The sequence below is a fragment of the Numida meleagris genome, chromosome 1, assembly GCF_002078875.1.
Source record: "Numida meleagris isolate 19003 breed g44 Domestic line chromosome 1, NumMel1.0, whole genome shotgun sequence".
NCBI classification, from domain to species: Eukaryota; Metazoa; Chordata; class Aves; order Galliformes; family Numididae; genus Numida; species Numida meleagris.
The window spans coordinates 11,521,672-11,547,321 of NC_034409.1; the positions used below are offsets into that span (position 1 = coordinate 11,521,672).

A 25,650-nucleotide genomic window follows, 5' to 3' on the forward strand; every position below is an offset into this window, starting at 1 on the left:
AACGCTCTAGCAAAAATGTTTTTTGTTTTTCCTACCTTTTCTAATATCATTCCTTTGTTTGTTTCAAAGTAAAGGAGAAAGACAGAGGCATAAATTGCTGAACTTGGGTACAGATTTTGATTTATTTTACTGGATTTACTTGGATAGAGCAAGGATAAAGGCTTAAAACTATATAGCTTTCTATAGTTGCTTATTATTTTTCTGATGATAGAATCAGAAAAATAATAGATAGTTGGAAAGGACCTCCAAAATCATCTAGCCCAACAGTTCACCTACCATTGATATTTCCCCACGAAACCATGTCCCTTAGTACAACATCTAAACATTTCTTGAATGCAATTACAATGTGTTTATTTTTCTTAAGAAAAGTGATTACTTACACCTATACAACTGAATTTTTCAGAGAGGAATGAACTGCAAAACCAGAAAATGCCCTACGGAAGAGAGACTCAGGCTAGAATGACCAGGCTTTTCCTTGTTCACTTCTGGGAGCACAGGATGGAAATTCGACTTCATGCTTTGAAAGAGGTAGTTTAGGCCCAATCCAAATTTCACTAAATTGAGTGGAAAGCATCACTGTACTTTTAATAGTAAAAGAGTTGGGCCCTTTATTAGTCACTTTAATATAGTACTGTCTCAAGTGGTTGCATTCTACTGCATTTTATGTTTGAATGTGAGTGCCTTGCTGCAAATGATCCGGTTATTGTCATTCAGCAGCAGCAGGCAATTTCTTGAACAGATTACTATTCTGAGGAATGGTGTGGAGGGAGGGAGGAAAGTTTATTACCCACTTGAATTTTTTTTCAAGAATGAAGAGCTAGAAACACAGAAGTCCAAAGAGGACCTGCATTTCTTATTTCTAATGCATACTACTGTGTTCCAGAAAAGATGAGAGTGGGAAATATATGTGGGTTTTGAAAACATGTCATGGAATCACTATTTCACTGGCGCTTGATGGAGCTGAGCTGCTTCAGCAGGTCAAAAGAAGGTAGTTAGGAAACTTTCATGTTGAACATGGTGTGGAGGAGGTGGATGACAACTTTTCTGTTCTCCTAGTAGGTAAATGTGGTGTCATATCTTTGATTTTACTTCAAATAATGCATCTAAATGCCTTAGCACAAAAACAGTAGCTCCAAAACCGGAGACAAGATAGTGGTGCTAGTGCTGAGCTGTGACAGGCTGTCATGGTCTAAGTTCTGGATTTAGTTAGTTTTGATTGCAAAATCTTATACCACAGCTAATAAGTTGTCTGTAAACTATTGTTTTCCTTTTTGTTCTGTCCCTCCCCTCCCTTCAGACCCTGACCCCTTCCAGCAGAAGAGAAAGAGAACGTTGGTCGAGTATGCCATCCTAGCTTTCCTCATGGTAGAGGACAGCAGTTAGAACAAACATGGAGTAGATCCCTGCAGGATCTAGACCTTCCTAGGTTGCTTCTGTCTTTGAACTCCAGAAGCTGGTGCGTGTAGAGACATATTAATTGTATCTGGGCATTACATATTACAGCTTTTTTTTTGTCAACTTGATGATTAGTATATTTTTGTGCTAATTTTGTCCTCTTTAAAGGTTGGATTCTGTATTTCTTTAATGAAATCAATCAACAAAACCACTGAAAAAGATGGATAAATCATATCTAAATGTTACTCTGACAATTTCATTGTCATGTATTCAGAATAAGAACTGTTAAGTTGTAATTGGTTTTGTTTGCTGAAGATTAGGGAAGCTATTCTATTTGTTGGAGAATACAATTGTGGTATGCCCATGCCCTTGGAAATTGTCTCAGCAGTGGCCATTTTGCTCATCTAGAAGTTCTGTGAGGACTTCCAGTCTTGGTTTGTTTTTAAACTGTAACACTTAAGTGAATTTATCATCAAACCCAAACTGCTGGAATTGGATCTCATAGGGGGAAACCTTTTTCTCCCTTCCCCAGTCTCTACTGGGTCACGTGATAGCTTGCTTACTTCAGTGCTATTTTATGTTGACAAATGCAACTGCATACGTGAAACTGAAGAAAAACTTGCCTTCCTCTTATGATTTTTCCCAGTGTGTGTGACTTACTAGCTGGGGTTTTTGTTTGTTTGCTTTTTACTGTGACCATTCCTGGATCTATTGCTACTGTTCTGATTTTAGCCAGATTTAATGCTGTTGAAGCTCAGGCATCTCTGTCCAAGATCTCTGCAGCACATGAATATCTTGTTTGATTCCACAAAGAGCTTAGTGGTTAAGCATAGAAGGATAAGATACACAGGCTGCAAAATTGCGAATTTAGTGTCACTCCAAACCAGCAGAGGATCTGCCAGGGTGTTGGGCATGAGAGGAGACAGCTGCTGCCTTTTTTTGTGCTGAGCATTTAGTGATGCATCTATTGGGAGGATGAAAGAAAGCACTTCCTGGCCCCATCACCACATTTTGTTTCCCCAGTTTTCTTAGTAGTTTGCACGGGCTTGAATAGTTACATATATATATTTATGAATTAGTCACTTGAGGGTTGTTTAACTCCCAAGTTTTAATTGAGAGATGTGTAATTTCTGATTTCATTTGCACTCTCTAATTATGTGCATTAGTTATAAACACTGCAAGTTTCTTTACGGTGCAATGCCAATGAACCTCCTTATCACCAGCAGCTAGCCTAATGTTTCATTTCAGATCAGTTTATTATTTCAAGCCAAAATATATGTTACGTTAACTTCCAGATAATCACAAACCAGAGACTGAATTTACACCTTTGTTTCACTAACATGGGTCTGTATCTGGTGTTTCTAGAGCAAAGATTGGCATTTGCATGCAGGATCTTCTCTGCTGTGTCTAGTGTAAGTGTAAGAGGGAATAGAATAGTTTAGAGCTGATCTTTCCATTCACTGCAAGATATGAAAACTCACCATAGGAAGCAACATTAAATTAGTACAATTGCATATCACCCAAATCACAGCAAACAATGTTATTAATAGGAGTACGTTTGGTAATTGTTATAGACATCAAGTAATTATAAAAAAAATATGTGAATATATGCACACAATACACCCTTCTTTATTCTTACTTTTTATTTTCCTTTTTTTTTTTTTCATCTGAAATGTACTAATGACCAGGTTATCAGTAAAAGCAGAAGGCTTCTGAGAAAGACTTCTCCTATGGTACGTTTTCATTCCAATGCCTGAAGACTTGTTTTATTCCAGCCCCAAGTGGAGTTGAGGGAACACTGATTTTTTGTTTGTTTGCTTGTTTGTTTTTCACAGTAACTGAACCAATGTACATTAGAGCACCTTTGTACTTCTGTAACAAAACAAGGTGCCTAAGAGACCAGGTGGAGATAACCACACTATCTTTCATCATTTTGTTAGCTTCATCTGTCCAGATTGGCATGCTTTGTGGTAACATACGCCAAATGTTCAAGATTACTTGTTTGGCTCAGCAGCAATGCTGCATAGATTTAGAACAGTTTGGTCAGTCACCTTTAGTGCACCTCCTTTGATTGTCTTTTCTGACCCAGTTCTGTGTCTTGCTTAATGGCTTTCTTTTACATTACATGCAGCCAAAAAAACCCTCATTTTTCTTTCAATTAAAAATAACCCTTTTCCACCACTGAAATATTTCACTTCCAACTCTATTCCTTGCAACATAAAATTTTTCACTCTTTTAAATGTTATTTTCCTCAGAGACTAGATTTCAAAACAACAAAGGAAAGTTTTTCTTTCTATAATATTGTTTCATTTACAGTAGTCTGAAGTAAAAAAAGAGGCATAAACAGATTAAATTAGTCAGCATATTTAAAGTTGTGAACATATACTATGTAAAGATATGAATCATTTTTGAGTTGGTATCCAAAAGCTCCATGTAGAGTGAGCAATTAGAATTCTTCCTTGAAAAAAAGAAAAGTACTTAAAATCTTTTTCTGGTAAAAATATGATCAGAAGATCTATCCTTAAGGAAAATGGCAAATTCTGTAATTTTATAGTATATATATATATATTCATCCTTAATTGCTCAAAAATATTAATTCTTTTTAGCTCATTTAAATTTTGATGGTGGTTTTCATTTAAAAAAAATATTTGTGTACATGAAAATGTACAGGTGCTCTCTAATGCAGATTACAGGTCTGATACTTGTTACAAAGTCTAGTACAGCTCATGACTGTAAAGTCACCTGTATTAGATTTGTAGACATTCCTGTAATCATTTCCCATTATTACATTAGTACTAATTTTTTTTCTTCCCATATTAAATACTTACTTGCCTTTAGGCTTCTACATGAGTGAGTGATAAATAGCACATTCTTAAATCCCATTGAATACTGAGAATAAATCACATAATAGAATCATAGAATGGTTTGAGTTTGAAGGGACCTTTAAGATCATCTAGTTTCAACCCCCCCTGCTATATGGCGGAATACCTTAAATCTTTCCAGAATTAGGGCCAAAACCAATAATTTTTCAAATAGATTGGTAGCATGCAAACTTGACTTGACATGAATGACATTTCCATTGTTTATACTACCAACAACCATCTCTTTGGGTGCTGATGGTGGGGAGATTTGAATAAGAGGAAACTACAAGGAAAATCTAAGGATTTTGGATATATCTACTTTACATTTCTTGGATTTTCTGTCTGTCCTTCCTTCAAATCTAATTTATTACTTTTGCTTAGTGCACCTTGGTGAATAGGTTGTAGAGGTGATGAGAGAAGTTGTGGATGCCCCATCCTTGGAGGTATTCAAGGCCAGGTTGAAAGAGGGATTGGGCAGCTTGATCTGGTGGGTGGCAACCCTGCCCATGGCAGGGGGGTTGGAAATGGATGGGATTTAAGGTCCCTTGTAACCCAAGCTGTTCTATGATTCTGTGAACTAGGATTTTCTCTTTTCTGTACCTGTTTTTTATTTTGTCCATTACTTGGGAAAACAAACAAAAAAAAAAGTGATGGAGGCAGTATTTATGGGATATCGGACATGGCTTTTTGAATAAGCCAAGAATACTGATGAGCAAATTCAGATGGTCAAGAATTTTTTGTTTAATTTAGACCTTTCTCTGATTTCAAAATATACATAGATATATGCTATGTACATTACTGGAAAATGCTTTCTTAAATTCCCTTTCAGATAGATTAAACTGAAGAAAGGAACTCTAGTGATGGATAACTCAATAACATGCCTCTTTCTTGATTATTTCATACTATGAATCTTAAATATGTTCAAAGGCATCTTTCCATCACTGCAGCAGATGGGAGTAGCTTTGTCACCTAGCAGAATCCAAACTGACTCGAGCATATCTTTGTCTTCTTTATTTTAATGTGTTTCATTTCATATCTCCAAATGTTTTCATTTTTACCCCACTTCATGGGTCGTTTCCAAAATTTTTGTGCTATAACCCTTCCTTTCCCCACCTCTGCCAGAATGAACAATCATATTTTATTTCTTATTTTCTCAAGGGGGCTACTTTTGCCAGACTTGTGTTTGTTTTGTCTGCCTGCCAAACTCCAGCAAATGTCTTATTGTGTAAAGGATGATGCGACCAGTCTTCACATGAATTCAGAAGGCTCTTATGTGTTGGGTTTTTTTGTTTTGTTTTTTAAATTGTAGATTTTTTTTTCAGTGTGTATGACACAGCAGATATAATGATCTTCAACTAAAGAATGAGTTTAATTATCTTCTTCTGGAATGATAAAGGTTGAAATTATCTTTAAAGCCATCAGAAAATAATAGCACAGCATGGCTAAATCTTTGGCTTATTCATGAAACAAATATCAGCTGTCCAGGAATTTGTTGTTTAAACATGGCATTTACAGCTAGTGCAATTCAACAGCTCTTCACTGTGTTTACATGACCTTTAAGGGCAAAACTTATGTTCACTCATATACTTCTATGATCAATGTAGTCCTGGAACCTGCCATGAAAATTTGATTTCAGCAGTTTGGTAGTTCATTTATATGAAACTCCTCAGGGATCTGGCTTTTTGTTTTTCTGCTGTGGATAATGCTCATGTAATTCTGACTGGGAAAATAAAATCACGTGCAAGGATGAAATGTGTTTTTTTTTCCTACGGAACTATTTATCTATTCAATTCCACCAAATATTAATGATGTAGATGTTTAGGCTGTCTTCTAAATATTACAGTGTGACTGGGATTTGATTCCTGTAACTGTGACCTTAGCCAAAACAAACAGTTACAAAAAATTCTTTGAAATATTTTTGTTGTGCTTTATGTATTTGTTTGTTTTTAATAGAAATGCAAACCCTTATGTTCCATGTTGTTGCTTACTAACTGTTTCAATATGAGGAGTGGAGTGATTCTACATCATATTTAAATTGTTCTGTTGCACATTCTTCTAAACACACAGTGTTGCAATTTGTAAGATGCTGTGGTAAATGCAACTTGTTGTGGGGATGGAAGCATGGGGGTGGGATAGAAGATCTTATCAATTGTAGGGGGGGGGGATGTTTTGGGAATCTTACCGATGCCTGAAAGGAGGATGCAGAGGATGGTGCAAGGCTCTTTTCAGTTGTGCCCCAACCCTGGAGGCATTCGAGGCCAGGCTGGGTGAGTCCCTGGGCAACTTGTTCCAGTAGTAGATGTGCCTGCCTGGAGCAGGGATTTGAAGCGAGGTCATCTTTCAGGTCCCTTACAACACAAGCCATCCTATGATTCTATAGTGTGTTGAAATCTGTGACAAAAGTACCCCTTTTCCTCTGGCAGAAGTGTTTGGGAAGGACCTTAGGGAAGTGTTGCGTCCAGTGTTGTGCCCACTTAACATATAATATACTCTATTTTCCACAATTAGGATATTCCAAACAAATCACTTCTTAAACTATTCCCTTTCTTCTTTTACCTACTTTTTCAATAGCAAATTCCAGTACAAAACCATTGCCGTTAATCCTAGGCAATAAACACAAACAAATAGAACAATAAATAGTTTACACCAGTTTTTCTATTCTTGCCCCATAAATCTGATGTTACAATCTAGTCTAACTTCCAAAAATGTCAGAGGAGAAAGCAAGGAGACATAAAAGCATTTCCTTCCTATTCAGTTTTGTAGCATCATGATAGTGAAGTCAGAGATTTGGCATTTGCAGATTAACTGTGGCTGAAGTGCCTTCAGATCACGTTTATTTTGGAACATTTATTCTGATTTGAGTCTTCTCTGCTTCAAGCAAAAATAACTAGAAGAGGAAAAACTTTCCACATGGCCTTATAATGTCTGGGTTTGTGAATCTTTTGTTCCCAAAGTAATTGGTCCTTTGATGCCTTGAACCTTGTGTGGACGATTACAGCCATGAAATGAGACCAGATCACCGTGGTATCACTTTACTCTCTCTCAAAAAAGGTATAAATCATCCATTAGACAGTAAGCAGTGGAACATTTGTCTTGCTCTGCTTCTCTAGAGAGAAATGATAATGTACTAATTTGGAGAAATGAGAATGAGAAACTGCTAGTCAGTGTAGGTAAAGTATGTGACTCAAAGTCTATATATATGGTGCACTTCAAGGAGTGAATTCAAAGTCCCCTGCACTTTCCTTTTCTTTTAATAAATTAAGGAAATAAATATATAAAACAACATAAAAGGGATGTGTAACACAGATTAGCAAAGTAAGGCAGTTAACATTGAAAGAGTCAATGAGATTTACTTCTTTCTCTACAGAATGTAAGAAGCTTGTATTAGAGTATCCTGTCTTGTGTTTTAGTATTAGCTCTGTGATAGACTTTTCAAGCTTGTAACTTTAGAAAAAACAAAAACAAAACCCAAAGTTTATTATCATTGTCTCTGAGACTTCTTTCCCAAAGATTTAAATTTTGGACTACGAAGACAGTTTTGTTGACGTGTAAGTAGTAGTATGCAGAAACTGCCTTGTGGTACTGTAATGCTCAGTGCCAAGTATTCTTCAATTACTTGCACTAGAGACAAAGTCAAAAAGCTACAAATCTCCAATTTCTCTGGCATAAATTGAAGCCAGTGTTTTAAGGCCACCTAAGATAACAGTACAGCAGAAATGGTGTGATGATGCCTTCTGTTACCACTTGTAGATGATTCAGATCGGAGAGAGGAAAATGTGGAAAATGAATGATGGGTGGGGAAGATAAATCATATATCTGCATGCAGTAGCTTGTCTCAGAGATGCTTTAAAGTCACTGAGGACAAGTAATCAAGTTTGAAACTGAAAAGTGTGTCGTCGCTGCCATTTTCTTCATAGGGTAGGTGACTGGAAGCTTGGAGGGGTTTTTGCTACTCTTGGTTACCAAAGAGTAGATTAAAAAAGCAGTGCATCAGATAAAGACCTGATTCTTCAGGGCTCTTCTGGGCTTTACCGTGTGCTGATTGCCCATGGCAATGTTTGCTTGAATCCAATGAGTTGTTTGAAAAAAAAATGTGAAGTACTGGCAACATTAGAGCAAGAGACTGAATGTTATCTATCCCATCCTAAGGCACACTGCAGTGTAATGGAACTCTGTGGATTTGGAGCACTTTTTTGACAGATGATGAGCAGGATTAGTTTAAAGAGAACCTTTGAGTGGGACAAGGATTTCTGTGACCTGTCAGAGGAGTAGGGATAAGTCATCTGCAATATCATTTGTTTGTGTGATGCACAACTGAGATGCTACAAATTGTGTTATTCAGCTAATATTGTAGTTTGGTGCAAAGATGATAATGAAGGCTATTTTAAAGTGTATCTCCCGAGCCTGCCATGCGAAATTTATGACTGGATAGTACATCTTAGTGAATGAAGTTTATACTTACCCTGTAAGAGACTGTAAAATATTCTTGCAGAGTTTTGATCTGGAAGAAAAAATATTTTAGCAATGAGGAAAGGGAAAGTGTGCTTCACATGTCCTCTTTGGCTATTTTTATCCTGACTAGGATAAGCTTTGCCAGGATGCAGAGATTAAAACTGAGCTGCAGAATAAATTTCGACCGCACAAGCAAATAAATCATTACCTGAGGAGAATGCATTTATTTGAATTTGAACAAATAAATTGAACGCAAACTCCACTCATTTCCAGACTTGTAAACAGATGACACCATATTCATATAGACAGGTTTCAGGACACAGAAAGAACAGTCAGAAGTCACTGGACACCATATGTTTGAGGTGGGCTTTTGCAGATGTGCCATACAGAGAGAGCCTTATTTTGACACATACACATGGCCACAGATATATGCACTCATACACTGCATGAATGCAATTCTTAGTTTAAAGATGTCCTACTTGACGTTGCAATTGCAGGGAGCATTTAGAGGAATTAAATGCATGGGAGGAGGGACAAGATAGAAAAACCAAGAAGCAAAACCAACTCTATAGTAATAGATACTTTCTGGAGTAGTCTTGGAGTTGATTGCTTGATTTTCAAACGAATTCTTGAAAGGGTAACTTCCTAAAAGGGAAAGTGAATTAGTTGAGTTTTGATTTTTTTTTCCCTTGACCGGCATACTACGTAATGTGTTGTGGGAGAGAACATCAGAATCACTGTACCTTCTATCCATTGGTGGTGAGCGTGACTACCCTAATAACAACAAGGAAATGTCAGATTTCTAAGAAATTGTCCTTTCCTTTCATCCTTATCTGTAAAGGCTGGATTTATTACTTGGCCTATTTCTGTACCATTCTAAAACTGGGTTGGAACAGTTGTCAGTGAAAGTTTAATAGACTTGCACATCAGACAAGCAGAAAGAAGAGGAGAGTAGGAAAAACGTTCTTAATACTTCATCAAAGTTTTATTTCTTTGCTTTTAATAAAATCTATTTAGGGAAACAGAGGTCTCCTGGTTTATTTCTGAATTCTGTACTATAAGAGGAAAAATGGCTCACACTTGCATAGCTCTAAACCAAACAATTGCTCCTTAGTCATTTTTCCTCCTTTGGATAACATCTTCCTGAATGAATAACAAATGGCATCAAACTCCTGCCGTCTGTCAGTCTGTACAACTGTCCTCTCTGTGCCATTCTAGATACAGAATGGACTTTTGGTTTTTCCAAAAATTTACTCTGTACTGTGATGCAAGCTGCTGCTCTTTGTCTGGCATTTGTGTTGGGTTTGCAAGGAGCTTCCCACTGGTTCACCCCTTCTGAGCACACTGGAGTGTTGGTAGAGTATACCCCACAAAGCCCATAGAGCAAGGATGAGAGTTTTGCAGGAGCTGGGCATTAATGTTCAGGGCTTTTCTCCTCCGAGCAGTGTTTCTGATTAACTTACAACTGTAACTGTGCTGCTGAGCTGTTCTCTTTTGATGAGGTAAGACATAGCAATATATAAACCTGAGTTATTTTGAAGAACTTTGCATATATAAATGTAGAATTACTTTTTTTTTTTTAAGGAAAGTTCTAAAGCACTTTATTCTAAGTGAGAGATTACTTTATACTCAACATACCTAACAGGAAATAATGAAGAATGAAGCTATTCTGTGGGGGATAACTGTACACAGTTATGATATCAGTTAACAGTTTGTATTTGGCTCACTGAGAAAAGTGTAAATTAAGAAGTTAGTGCTTTTATTTCTACTTTTCATTTATGCTAATACTTCCATAAGTTAGCAAAGTAGTTCATTATTTGACTGCTTGGTGCTTCAGGAAGTGTCTTTCAATCAAAGTGTTTACTTTCATAGAAATCGTGATTATGAATGGTCTACATTTGTTGACAGTAGATTTTAAACAGACCAGACTGCTTTCCAAAATGAAAATCTGCATGTGAGCTTTGTAATTGATTGGAGGTGTCATTATTGAAATGTTACCCTTTTCTCTGCAATTCCGATTTTGCCATTTCCAGGGACGTTACTTTGGCTGATGTTGTTTTCTTTAGACATAGACCAAGGTAGGCTGGAAGAGCAGAACTGCTTCCAGTAAGAATGTGTGTGTTGTATGTATAAGTGCTTGGTAATGAAATATTCATTCTCAGTTTCATTAGAATTCTCATTAGGTCACATTCTCCTGGAGAGAAGACTGCCTGGCATGACCATGCTTCAGGATCTTCCTCAGTGCTGGTCCATTTTTCTTGTACAGATTTAGTTGACTCCAGGTTCCCTTTGCTCACTGCATCCAAATACATTATTAGATTATAATCCTGTGGTCCAAACCAGACATGACTCTCACTGACTTGATGGGAAGTAATTCCCAACTAAGAGTTTTGGACCTAAGCAGCTGAGTGTGTGGTGCTTTGGGGAAGGAGCAGCAGTATTATCTGCTTTCATGTCAGAACTTCTTAGAAAAGCATTAACATTTCCAGTCTCTCTGTTAAGCAATATCAGCTCTTCAAGTTTTGGCTCCAGTTTCACTTCCTTTATACTTCCACAAAAATCCCTATGGATGGGGGAGGAGTAAGGCTCTGTGAAAACTGACTGTGAGCTTTTATAGGTTTTGCTCCACATTTCTGAAATCCTTCACATAAACACCTCTTCTTCTTCTTTTATCATTTTCTTGGTAGGAACCAGGGAAGTATATCTTGCATGCAGAGCAGTTTACACGGCTTGTAGAAGCACACAGAAACAGACTGTTGTGAACACTGGTCCTAAATGCCCAAGAGCTAGCATGCCATGGACTGGGAGGTTATGCAGTGGGTGGTTTGTCTGGTGGAGACAGCAGACGCAAGGTAGTCAAAATGTGTAATACTCTTGAAAGCAAAGGATAAGCTTAGTCACAGCTGAGATATCTCATGTCTTGATCGGGAAATTTAGAAGAGGTTTATATGCAAGCAGAAAGTTCATATCCTGGCTAATTCCTTTCCACATGTGTGCAGAAATGCAAGAGATGAATGAAAGGCTGTTGAATTCAGTGAGAAGGGTTGGGAATGATGAAATCCATTTCTTCATCGATGACAGATATGGCTTCCCACTGGGTGGGTTTGCCAGAAATCCAGCAAAAAAATAAGACAATATATGTAGGGTACTTCAGGATTGCATTAACTGTACTATCCTTACAAAACTGTTACTACTGCCTGATTAAAATGCCTCTGTAAGTCTTTTTCAGTGTCGATAACTACTTGCTTAAGTAGGAGTACAAGCCTTGTCATTTAGGTGATCCCTCAAGGAAATTTCATTTAAATGCTGAATACGGAAGCAGTCTGACATGGATAACCAAATCCAAGCAGCTTTGAGGTGCACTCTTATCATCTTGTGAGCAAAGGTGTCGCAGTAGATAAAGTAATTTGAGAATCTCAATATTTATATTTTTTTATTTTTTAAACTATGGTAATAGATGGGTTGCATAATGGATTTTTTTAATCATAATTTCTGTGTGCTTTAAGTCATAGTAATTTCCATGAATAATTAATTCAGTGCTAGGATTAATGCTACATTTAGTATGTGTTACAGGAGGATGAGAACCACTGCTGCTACTGCTGCTGCCTGTGTCTCAGACCACTGCTCTAGGCTATTTATTTGTGTAAGGCAGAACAAGCTTTGGCTTGGCTGGATGAATTCAGTTGTGGCTGAGAGCAGGAAAGTGTTAGGTGGTGTCAGATGGTAACACTGAAACCTTTGCGGAAAGGGCCAGTTCTAGAAGGATGATCCTTAGGAGGTCTTGGATCTTAGAAGGAGGCTGGAGGCCTAAGTGTCTTTTCCACCTTCACAGTAACTTGCTGCTAGAAATCTTAAAACCTGATGTTGGCATAAGAACAGAGCCTGCTTGTCAAGCATGTTGCCATGTGTTGTATTAAACTGGAACAAGTAATTAGGTCCTCTCAGGTAAAAGGGAAATTAAAAGATTAATGGATGATGACATCCACCCACCCTAGTGAAACAGAAGGTTTTGACTTTGGAATGGAGGTCTGACTGCATCTAAGCAATTCTGGTGTTTAGATATAATTGCACTTGTCTTGGACTGATAAATTAGAGCAAATTTCTGTGAAATTAAGTTATAATAAGTCTCCAAATTCCTCCATAATTTTGGCACAGCTACTGCCTGCTTTGCCTCATTCTGAAGGGAGGACTACAAAGGGGAATAAATATTTTAATTATATGGAGAATGTATAGATTGGGAAGTAAAGGGTGTAATTTGTTTAAGTGCTTGAAATTAGAGGGACAAAGATAAAATTAAAAAGAAAACAAAAAAAGAAATCGTGGGAAGAGTCCAAGACCACAAAATCCAGAGATATTCCACATCAGAGAATCAGAATAGTTTGGGTTGGAAAGGACGTTAGAGACCACCTATTTCCAACACCTGTGCCGTGGGTAGGGCCACCTACCAGTGACTAGGTTGCCCAGAGCCCCATCCAACATGGCCATGAACACTTCCAGTGATGGGGCATCCACAGCTTCTCAAATATTTTGTTTGTGGGTGCTCTATATTAATACATGTTCTATATTATACACTGGGACTTGGGACTGGAAGTGAAGTGTTTTCCACATAAGTACAGATGAGAGCTGAGTGGTGAGATGGAATGTGTAGATAAAGTGATATTGTTCAGTCCTGTAGAGACGATGATGATAAGGGTCTGGGACAGCACTAAGTGACAAAAGAGAAATAGTTAAAATGCGTAAATAATTGCAGAATTCCATTCCTTATGCTTGTATTTTTTATTGTAGAGAACAGTGAGAAGTTACTAATATTCTCTCAGACATAGCTGATAGAACTTGTGATCCATTAGGACTCCTGTACATACAAGTAACTTTAAATACAAATTGTACTTAATGGGATTTTTCACTTGCTTAAACTTGTGCTGTAATGTTAGAAAGAAAGTGCTGTATTTCCATTCATGCATATGATTAAGTAAAGAGCACCAGGAATAAATCATTGAGTGTACCCTCCCAAAATTCAGCCCAAAGAATAACATTTAGTGAAAAACAGCATCCCACTTAGGAGATAGTCTAAACCATGTAGTTGTGTGAGTGCATGTGCACATGTGTATACGTTGTTTCGCAAATAGGAAAAACCGTATCTTGACAAATACTAGTTGAAACTATAAGGCTCTGGTCTGTTACCTAAAATTAACAGTGAAAGAGAGTTAATGAGAAATTTTACTGGCTGTCACTAAAGATGATTATTATATTAACGTCAATGATCAAATCAATCACATCTCACTATACAATCTACTTAATTTTGGATTTTAGCAGAGTAAGTATCCTCTAAAATTAATCTGTGTTTTTAAAATAGCTTAACTAACAAAAAATACTGTAGAAAAGTTAACTTGAAGAGTTCTTTGGGTTTTGGGGGTTTATTTTCCTTTGTCTATTTATTTATTTTGTCAGGGGAGAGAGCAGGGGGCAGGAACGAAAAAAATAGTGGTTTTTTTTTAATATTCTTCATTGAGAATATGCCAGAGGTTCTGCTGAAATCATATAGGAATGAGAAATACTGTTTCATTAACATTATTACTGAATAATAACATAAAAATGATATTCTTATATTTAAAATAATGAGGAGGTTGCCTGGGAACTTTTAAGTTCTTCTAGTCCCTCTCTTATCTCAAGGCAGGATCAACTATACCTATGTGCTTCCTGACAGATGTTTATCTGATTCTTTCTTAAAGATTTTCAGTAATGGACATTCCATAGTCTTTGTAGCCATTCTGGTGCCTCTCTTACAGCGGAAGTGTTTTTTCCTACTCTCTAACCTGAATCTACATTACTGCAGCTCAAGGTCAATGCATAGATGAGGAGAAGAGATTCTTTTATCTGTAGCTGCGCCTTCCGTGTATTTAAATAAAACTTATTTAAATAAGATCCACCCAATTCTTCTGTTGCTTAAACACCATTCGTTCTTCCTTCAAATATTTAACCTAGGATTGCACAAAAATCTAAAAATTGTAGTGTAAGGGATATATCTACACTTACAGTGAAAGTGGAGTGCTTTAATTGTAGCTCTTAATTGTAGAGCCTTCTTCTAGTGGGTAGTTGTGATGTCACCAATGCTTGTCATGCCAGAATGGGAAGAATACAAAGCATGTGGAATATTAAGAGATCATTATCATACAAAGGTAAAGAGTGCATTATTTTAATAATATGACATTTCTACACTACTCCCAAGTACATATCAAGTTCTTATTTTAAATTCTATGTAAATACCTAAAATAAAGGTCATGCTTTATAAGTTTTATTAGTTTGGGAAATTATGTATAGAAACAGTGTGAGAGATGGGAGATTGTTTTTTGTTTACATGCATTATCGTAAGGAACTTGTTTGTTTGGAGTTAAAAAGTGTTCAAATTTAAGATTGCAGCAAGCAGATTACAACTAATTTTACAGTTCCTCAGTATTAGATAAACCATTCCAGTTTTTGCTGATATTCTTTTTCTTATTTACTTTTTGAAATGCTTGCATTCTGTAAGGCTGAAAATTTCATCCTCTATTTAAGTTCAGAAGAAGTTGCAGTTTGATGTCTCATGTCCTGAATTATATTGAATGCATGGAATTTGCACTCATGATTGCTTATTGATTAGTTTTTCCTTTTTGTTCTGATCTGGGAGTAAAAGCAGAATGATCCTAACAATTTGTTACTGAAGTGAGAGACTACAAATAGAGTGTAAGATGGAAGCAGAAGGATTAGCTTGAAAGTCCAATTATATTAAAAAGAAAATCAAGTCAACAAAAAGGAATCTAGACTCTTCTAAATGGAAAATGTGAAAAACACCAGTGTGCTTGTGGTCTGCCAGGTGCAGGGCTAGTGCTGGCGATAACCTCATAGTGCAGAGTGCCATGCAGTACATTCGCGGTCAGTTCCTATTGCCCAGCTACTTGGCAGATCGCTGGCAACCAAAGCTCTCTCTCCCCACTCCCTGCTGAAACGCCAGTCAGTTATAGACTATACATCACTACCACTCATTACTTTTTAAATTCACTGCGAATCGCTCAGTGTTAAAAGCAGTCTTTCTGGTTGTAAGATGGATTTCCGCTAATTTAGCTCTAGCAGCAGCATGTCTGCAAGTGACTTTGGTGTGGTCTCTGACAGTAAGGTCAGGGTGTTGGAGTGGGCAGAAATGCAAGTTCAGAGATTCTCATCGATGGGATCCAAAAGCTTGTTACACACAGTCTATGTGCTCCCCTCATTCTCATTCATTAAAAAAAATATATAAAAATTAAAGTCTTATTTTGTTGTGTTTTCTGCTTCTTCTTCCCTTAAAGTACAGGCCAATAGCAAACAGGAACAGTCTTCTGTAATTTCTGGTCTATGCAAGCTTTGTAAACCTCATGAGCTTCACTACTGTGGCTTCCATTTATCTGTCATACCTAATTTTGTGGTATTTCAGTGGCCCTGACTATTCACAAATATGTGTTTCTCTTCTCTCTGGGGATGTCAAGTTCTTCACATGAAGACCAGGACTTTATCATTCTTGCACCAACCAGATCTTGGGTTCATTAGTTTAGGGTAGGGATAAACATTAACTTTGTGTGTATATCGGAAGTTGTGGCTTGTAGAGAGAGGAAGCTCATTGATTGGAGCTCCGTAAGTGCCTACTGTACGTGTTTTTGAGATGCAGGGAGCCAACAGATCTCTGAACTCAATAGGTCAGCAACCCATGTGGAGTGTAGGTCCTGAGCAATGGTCTTTCCTTTTAGATTAGTGATGCTTTAAGCAATGCATAGGTATGTTTTGTCATATTCAGTTATGAATTGACGACTCTAGCAAATCAGGTCAATTTAACCTTTTGTATTTGTAGTCATTACCTTGGGATCACTAGCAATTTCTGCTGTAATATATGTATGAATGTAGAAACCCAAATGACAGTTTTGATCCTGATAAAATGAAAGTATTTGCTAATTTTATGATACACTTCTTCTCAGCAATATGGAATTAAAGGTGGGATTCATGTGACCGAATGTAGTCAACCAAAATACATCCCAGAATAATTACAAATCCCCACAGAACATGAAAGAAACTTGTAGTGATCAGCTAAATATCTGATCATCACTCACAATGGAGTTTGTAAGGTAATATAAGGAAAAGTTTTTGAGTTACATGGTAAATATCTTTTGTTTCTTTGGAAACAAGAATATTGCTAGCAGAAATCTTAGTTGCAGTTATTAAAATCATGCAATTTCAGTAATGTAATTAAAAAACGAAGTTGCAGTTATTGAATTAATACTATTTCAGGAAAGTAATTAAAGCAGAAAATTACTGTTTTCTTATATCAAACTATAGTTTTAGGAAGTAGTAACCCAAATACTTGGTGGTACTCAAATGAAGCACATACTGATAAATTTAGTGACTTTCAGAAGAATTCTGTCATGGTGATATATTAAAGAAACCCCCAGAAACTATAAGCATGGATGCTGAAAACAACAAAATACTGTTGTATTATCATGGATATAAAAATTGCTGGTGCCATCTACTGGAGGGAAAATAGAGAGAACAAAGATAGAAGCCAAGCAGTGCTCATCAGCATTAGAAAATAGAGGATGAATAATTCCCATCCTTAGTACAAAACTGAAGATAAACATGATGGGAAGATCGGGTTATTCTATCTTGTTTCTGAGTGCTTACCAATGAGAAATTGGAAATAACTGAGGCAATATCTGGAACCTTTCTAGACTCTTATAATTCCTTATGGTCTGTGTTTGTTAGAAAGGAGAGCAGGGCTGGATAAGTTATTTTAATGTTGGAGTTTGTCTCAACAACTTTATCCTCTTTTTGTTTCCCTTTTAAGTCTTAACCGGATCAATTTCACAGCTTGTACAAACAAGTGCTGTTCAATTAATGTTAGGGTTGAAGTCCCCATACTAACGTAAGACTGAGGAATGCTCTTTTTTGCACTTGGTAGGAAGGAATTTCCTTCTTCAGCTTCTAAGAAAGCAGATAAATGTTGGAGTAGCTTGGACCAAGACAATACCACAACAGATCAGGATGTCTAGAATAGAAATCATAATTCAAGTTTTTAAGAAAAAAAATCACAAGAACAAAATCTTTCACCTTAAGAAATGGAATGTAGGAATGTAGGAAATTGAACTGCTTGGATTGTTCATGTGTTCATTATGTTCTGGTTTTAGTCTGTTTGTTTTCTTCCTTTTTTGTTTCAGTGGTTGTGTTTCTTTTTGTTTAAAACAACACCTTGGTTTCACTGAGGTCAATAGCAAAAGTCTTGATTACTTCTGCCAAGGTAGGATTTCACCCACAGGTTACTCGGAAACAGGATATTTGCTCCCAGGCCCATCTCCTGGGAAGAACTGTGCTCCAGTGTGCAAGGTTTCATTTCCCTGCAGTGTAAGTTGGTAAACTTTTAGATGATTTTGTTAATATGACTGTGGCTTCAGCTAAAAGTTCAGGGCTGAGGAGGTGGCCACTCTGTTAGCAGCCAGTTTGAAATAAAAATTCAAATGTCCTATTTTGTTTCTTTATCCTTCTGGAGCTTGCCTGTAAAACTTAATAGGAATTTAAACATTGCTGTAAAATAAATATCACAGAGAGACACAGGTAATGCATTAGGTTTATTTTAGGAGGACTTTTAAAAACTTTGGTTGATTTTTGGGGAAAAAAACCCACCTTGGACTCCCATCATTCACACACATTTTAAATTCAGGACAACTTCCCAGAATGCAAAGAGGGCTGCCCCCGGGCCTCCCTTGGTGCTGGTGGAGGAGAATGAAGCAGCACTGGTGAGTGACCTGGGAAAGGTGCGTCCAAAGCTGAGGAACCATTTGGTGGTGGTGTTCTCTGGATGCCAGGCCTGGAGGAGTGTCTGAAATCCTTCCTGTCTCCAAAATGGGAGACAAGAGACCACAGTGGACTACTGAGGCATCCCCTCTTCCACTGGAATCTCTCCTGCTCAAAGACTGCCAACTCCTTGCTCCAGCTTTGGAGGAGGGAGTGAAACCCTCTACTGTGCTGTGGGCACCAGACCAAAGTCTGGTTCTTGTGTTGTCTCCTGGGGGGGTGAACATGAAGTGTCCCAGCATCGAGGTGGTGGCAGAGACACAGGCACAGAAGCTAGGTACATTCGGACACCGGTGCACTTAGAACAAAACCTACCCGACCATCTTCTAACACATGTAGTGCAGAATTTATCCCCTCCTCTGCCTGACCTGAAGTAATAACCAGATGGGTTTGCCCACCTGTTTATTTGCTGTGATACCACCAGATGTATCAGTGGAAAGGGATTTAGGCAGAACAGTTCCTGCGTATCAGGAGAGGAGAATTTGGGGAAGGAAAGCAGTTACAGACAGAGAAGTCTGAAATTACTGGAAAAACTTTTTCTCCAGAGGAAAAAAAAAACATGAAATGTAAGATTTCTGTGGATCACCATGGATAATTTTTATTTAAATGCTTCATTTATTGCAGAAATTGAAGGTATTGAGTAAATCAAACATAAAGGGAGGAAGAGGAAGGAGTGTCTTGCGTTTAATACAGGTCAAATATTATTCTGAATAACTGAACTAGAGTAATGTCTGTGCCATAGAACTCCTGTATTGCATTAACCAACTAATTTAAATCTGACTTCACATGGAAAGGAAATCTGGGATCTCAGTTATGGGTGTACCGAGCACTTAAAGTTGACACAGACCTTCAAGGCTTTGGGCATACAAAGCCCAAACAACGTGAAGATATCTCAGCAAGGAAAACAATTTCATATTTTTAACTTGGCTCTAAAATCACTGAGTATGTGTTATTTTAAACTCTTATCTGCCTCATCTGAAAAGTGAGGATAACGTGATTCCCTTCCTATAAGTTGTGTTGTGAAAATAAACTAATATTTATGATGTTGTTAGAAGCTTTATCAAGGAACATTAGAAACATTTCCTGGTAGAACTAATCATTCTGTCTGCAGAGCATATCTGAATGGAATGCACTAAATAAAGCATGTGGTCACATTCGCCAGGCACTGAGGAGAAAGCCAGATATTATGTATCTGTTCATTGAGCATTGCCATCTATCTCTTGTATTAAAATGGGGAAAGGTTCTTGCAGAAGAGTTTGTATATGGTTATACTGTGAAGAATGTCATAATAATGCTTGCAAGCAGAAGGATAACAATTATGGCATTCTGTAAGTTTTTGAGTATGTGTATTAGGATCTAGCTGAATTTGCTGTCAAGTACTGTGTTTAATAATTCTGCCCTCTTGCTTTTACAGCCCCATACACATTTAGTTTGCACATAGTCTATGTCCCAGTTCTGTTCCAAACATTATTGTCTGTTACACTGATGCAAGAGTGAATCGTTATACATCAATGTGTATGGATGCTGAAATTCTGCCTTAAAAAGACTCAAGGCAAACCTAGAAAAGAATTAATTCTTATTCTAAATATGTTTTCATTATTCAGGTAATTTATGATCAGAGATCACTGAGTCTGTGCCAGCAGTACAAGTCACTGCATAGATGACTGTCGACTGTGAAATTCATCAGCCTATCCAAGGTCTATGCTGTTTAAAGCATTATTAAATATATTCTTGCTTGTGTGTAAAACCTAAATAGCATTGTGTTATCCTCCTGTTACTTTTCAAGGTTTTTCACAGACATTAACTCCCATTTAGGACTTCAGTAGTGCAGATAAAACTAATGGATTTATCTTTCTATTGTTTATGCTTTATTTTTAGTATACATGGCAACAAAAGCTCTTCTGTGCTGTACATTGTTGTTGTTATTGTTCACGTTTTTTTTGTATTGGATTAATTCATCATCGCTGTTGTAAAGCTGTCATACTGTAAAGGCACAGCACTACAGCACTCATCTGTGTGCATGTGCAAGACAGAGCTTCTAAGGAAGGACTTCTCTGATTTTTTTTTTTCAGGATTAGTTTTGGGAAAGGTATTGTATGTATTCTGAATGCTAGTAATTTATGCCAATATTTTCCCTTCAAATTGGATGGCTCCCTGCCTTGATCGAAGTGAAAAGTGATTTCTGTTGTATAACTCATTGATTTTATAGCATCTGTAAAACTGGACGGGACTGGGGAAGGAGAAGTCTTTGTGAAGGTTAAACCTTTGGCACAAACCCAGGACAAGTCTTTGGTGAAGTACTGTTAAATTAGCAGCGCAATGGAAGGTGCAACTGATCAGCTGCTAATCCAATAGCGCTGCTTTGGCTCTCAGTGAAATTCAAACTTACTCTTCTTTTTTTTTCTTTTTTTTCTTTACATTTTGAATTTTTTAGTGGTTTAAGATTTAACCACTCCTTGCTGGTGTGTAAAAAGCCTCAAACAAACTTCAGTGCTTTGTTTCATAATGATGTTATAAGCCACACAAATAGAATTGGAAACTTAAGTCACTTTTACCCTAATGTTGCTGAAGGTATTTTGGCAACAGGTAAAATACTAATGAAGGATATGACAATAGTGTAAATGGATTTGAATCAGTTTTTACATCTAAAATACAATTTCATTATATTCTAACGACAGAAGTTCTATACCAGTTTACCCCCCTTCTCCTGACAGCACTGTCCTGGTGGCTCTGTTTGGCTGCACTTCTCAATGGTGGGCATTTGTCTGAAGGATGAGAAGTTCCTGGAGACTGACACATGTATGTTACTATAGTAGATATTCATATTTAAAAATCAATAATTGAGTTAGCAACAGCCAAAGTCAATGCACGTGCTTTTTAAGTGTACCTTTCTCAGATTATTTCTCTTCTGGTCAAATTTAAGTGAACTAATTTAAAAACAAGTTGCCTAGGCTTTCATTTTAGTGTATTCAGTACTTATTTTCACTATGTTCATGAGTTTCAGATCCCATCAGGGGATAAAACTCAAACATTTCTGGATTTCTCATTTTTGGAGTCTTCTGTGTAATAGGGTTGCTTGTTTCTTGTTAAGCAATTTTTCTTTCTCAATCAATAGAAATCATTTGTGTTGGTAGGTCAGGGGAAGGAAAAGATCAGCTGAAGCTTTGAAATCTTGTTATGGTGTTTTTGGTTCAGAGCAAAGGCATTTTAGACCATATTTTAAGCGGAGCCTTATTGGGTGAACTGCTCACTGTGCTGACGACTTTCCTTGGCTCCTACTGTATTTTCTAACAGAAAGGTGACAGTGCCCTGAGAAGATCTGTTGTGTTTGGTGATAATTAGCATCGCTGGGAGAGACGAAGCAAAAAGCACAAGATAATAGATGTTTCCTTGAACTGATTGGTTTTTTTTCCCCTTTCTTAAGGAGGCAATGCCATTAAATAAGGTCTGAGGCAGCCTCAGGGTTGAATGGGGGACAGGTTTCTGTACTTTTCTAGATAATTAGAGACTTTTAGTCTGCAAAGTTCCCATACAGCGAGTTTCATCAGCATTGATTCTCATTGGAAAAAAAGTCTTGGAGGAGAGTGAAAGAAGAGATTGCATTACACTTGAGCTAAAATCCCAAACACATCAGAAGAGAAAATGTGTTTGGTGGACCTGGTGTTTTATGTTTGTTTTCCTTAGAAGACCAGCCCACTGCTGGGTAGTTTTGGCAGCATCCAGCAGCAGAATCTTGCTGATGAAATAGAAAAGGCCCTGCCAGCACGGGGATGTTTCCTGGGCTATGTTGAGTGCTCCTCCTCAGGTCCTTCCCTCTCTGCATTAGTGCTCTGCATAGGTTTCTTTTTTTCCCTTCAAGACCATCAAGGGATTTTTAAAAGGGAAATGTAAATTAAGAAAATAGATAAAAGATCTCTTCTGGAGGCCTCATTTAAAAAATATTATTTTAAATGCAAAGGCTGAAATTAAGTGAGTTAATCTTTTCTACGACTGGAAATTTTCTCTCTTCTCTGCCTAAACAGCAAGGGAACTGTTCCCATAACCGTCTTCATTGTGGGAAAGATGAGGAGGTGATACTTGTTTAGGTCTGGAAAATATTTTATTCAAATTTAATTAAAATACTGTTAGGACTAAAGAGCTGAGTAAGACTTGTTATTGCGTGATATTTGCTACCTTCTCTTTTATGAGTAGCTGTTTCTGGATTCTGCTCAGTAGTGAGTCTGGGCAGCTTCCACTTCACCAGTGAGCAATCTGTATTTTGCAAGATTCTTTTTTCTTTATTTTTAAAGTGTGATTTAGAAATAATTGATTACTGGAATTTTGTTTAATTGTGAGCTGCAGGTGGGTGTCAGAATCATCTGCACTGAGAGGAGTGGGGCTCATACCCAGCCCTGGGGATGAGACATTGGCAGTAGTGGGGTCCTGTGGCCTTTCTGGGCAGGCACTGATGGCCCCATGAGCTGCACTGGTGTCTTAGGCTGTGGACAGGGTGGGGGTGCCTGGAGATGGGCAGGAGCACTGGGGTCCATGAGTGCCCTCAGGTGCTGATATTGGTAAAGGGACATCGTTTTGGCCAGTGCTTCCAGAAATTGACGCAAAGTAATAATGCTTAGTTGTTAGAAACACAGCATTATGTATGACTGGAAGTCCATTTATTTACAGTTAAACCAGAACCCATTATATTATTCACTGAGTGCTGGGATGAATGGAAGAAAGTGAATTGTTTTTTTTTTATTATTTGCAGAAGACACAAAATATACAGGAAAAAACAAGCCATTAACTGTCCCAATGCTTACAAACCATGGGTCACCAAAGCTTTTGCTGAGTTTTAGATAGAGAGGCCTACCCTGTGCTGTATCATTTTACCTGTTATGGAAATTATTGACAGTAAACATGCCTGTTAGCTTATGAATAAGCTGTGCTGTGGCTGGCTCTTTTATCTGAAGTAATTACAGATTCTCATAATGTTATATGGTAATGTGTCAGAGAAGAGAGGCTTTAGAAGATATGTAGATGAGCCACCTTGAGTAGATCTATGACTGGAGTCCCTTCAGTAGCTCTGGCAACAACTGCGTTGTAGTTAAACTGGAAGGTTTTTTGCCAGTTGAGTAATAGAGCATGCAGCTGTGCTGAATTTAGAGTCTTTCCCAGCCCCCAGCACAGAGGGTGTAGTGGGATGGAGAGCACAGCAAATCACCAAAGCGTCACAGTCTGCCAAATCAGACCCTTCACCTGAAGAAGGAACCCCTAGGGAAAGAACAAGTGTTGAGATCTCATTGCACTCGAGATTCAGGCTGTAGCTTGGATTTGACAGATGTCCTCTTACTGTCTCAGGACACAAGTGCTATGTGTTATGGTGTCCTTCCAGGTGTGAATGTTTAAATGCACAAGGTTGGACTGAAATTTTTTTATAGTTTCTGTTAGTTTCATAAACTGCATATGTCTCAATACTATCATTTGAGCTCATTATATTTGAGCATGTATATATATGTAAAAGCCCTGTTGTTTACTTTCCTTAGGATTGATTTGTTTAAGCAGAATATAGTCTTGTCCAGTGTTTATTACACAGAACATCACATCAGAGACACTCTCCCGCCTGATGTTGCGATTTGAAGTTAATCACACAGCACCCCTCCCTCCCCAAGGGAGAATAGGGAGCAATTAGGAAAAACGACTCGATTGAGCTAAGGAAACTAATTTATTTAAATGAATGTGATATAATACAGGATAATTAAGAATAATAAATCACACAAACCAAAATAGGAGGAGGGAGTGAGTCTGAGTCCTTATCGGCAGGCACCCATGGCTGGTCTCCTGGAAGGGTGGAGAGCTTTGGTTCCTCACACAAAACTGGAAATCATCTGGAGAGTAATGGAGACTTCTGGGAATTGTAGTCTGTCTCAGTGTATCTTCCTCTTGGGGAGCCAGAACCCACGTGAGAATAGCTGAGACTGCCAGAAGTGCAGCTCCCCAGCATTAAACAGCTTGCTGCATGATGTCATGATATGGAATATTGATAAAACCAGGACACCTGAGTAACAGGAAAACAAACTGTAGAAGCAACTGAAATCAAATCTGAGCAAACAGCTGGCTTCCATCACAGGGCTGCAAGGTAAAAGTCAGCCAGAGGAATTTGATCTATGAGATCAAGTTCTGTGCTCTGGGAGCACAGGGATCCCACCGCACTTAAATGGAAGTCTCCTTTGTGCCTCCGACTGTCTAACAAAAAAACCTGTCTACAACTACATTATTGTGCAAAATGTAAAACAGAAGTAGTTAATCATAGAATGGCTTAGGTCAAAAGGGACTTTAAAGATCATCCAGTTCCAACTCTCTGCGCTGGGCAGGGTTGCCACCCACCAGGACAGGTGGCACAGGGCCCCATCCATCCCAGCCTTGAACGCCTCCAGGGGTGGGGCATCCACAGCTTCTCTGGGCACCTGTTCCAGCAACTCACTGCCCTCTGCGTAAAGAATTTCCTCCTAACATCTATCGTAAATCTCCCCTCTTTTAGTTTAAAGCCATTCTCCATTGTCTTAACACAATCAGACCATGTCAAAAGTTGGTCTCCCTCCTGTTTATAAAGTTCCCTCAAGTATAGAGGGCTGCAATGAGGTCTCCCTGGAGCCTTCTGTTCTCCAAGTTAAACAAACACCAATCCCAAAATGGACCACTGGGGGACACCACTTTTGCTGCACTGAGACCACAATCTCTATTATTACTTAGAGCAGACCTATGCAAAAGCTATGTAGCATGGCCATTGTGTGAGCTACAAGCAGTGTTTTTTTCCGTGGAAGTGTGCATCATGGGCGGGATCACCGGCTTTTACACCTCAAGTCTTTGGTGCTGACACTGGGATGAGTATTTCCAGAGTGGTAGTGGACGGATCTTAATTTGCGCACATAAACATCTTCTGTTTTTTTCCTAACGGCAGCTTGTCAGCCTTCATTGTTGTAACACATAGCAATTCTTCAGAAAGAGATAAATTATTTGTTATGGGTTTAGGTAATACTATTTTACCATGATTTTCTTTTAATGAGATGGTACATAAAGTTGCATCATTCCTCTTGTTTTTTGTTTTGGAACTGGAAATGTG

General features: G+C 37.9%; 1 protein-coding gene across 11 annotated transcripts in view; it reads left to right on the forward strand.

Annotated features, from left to right (window-relative positions):
- MAGI2 (membrane associated guanylate kinase, WW and PDZ domain containing 2) overlaps positions 1-25,650 on the forward strand; it is a 735,464-nt gene that overhangs the window by 88,800 nt on the left and 621,014 nt on the right. The window lies entirely within an intron of this gene.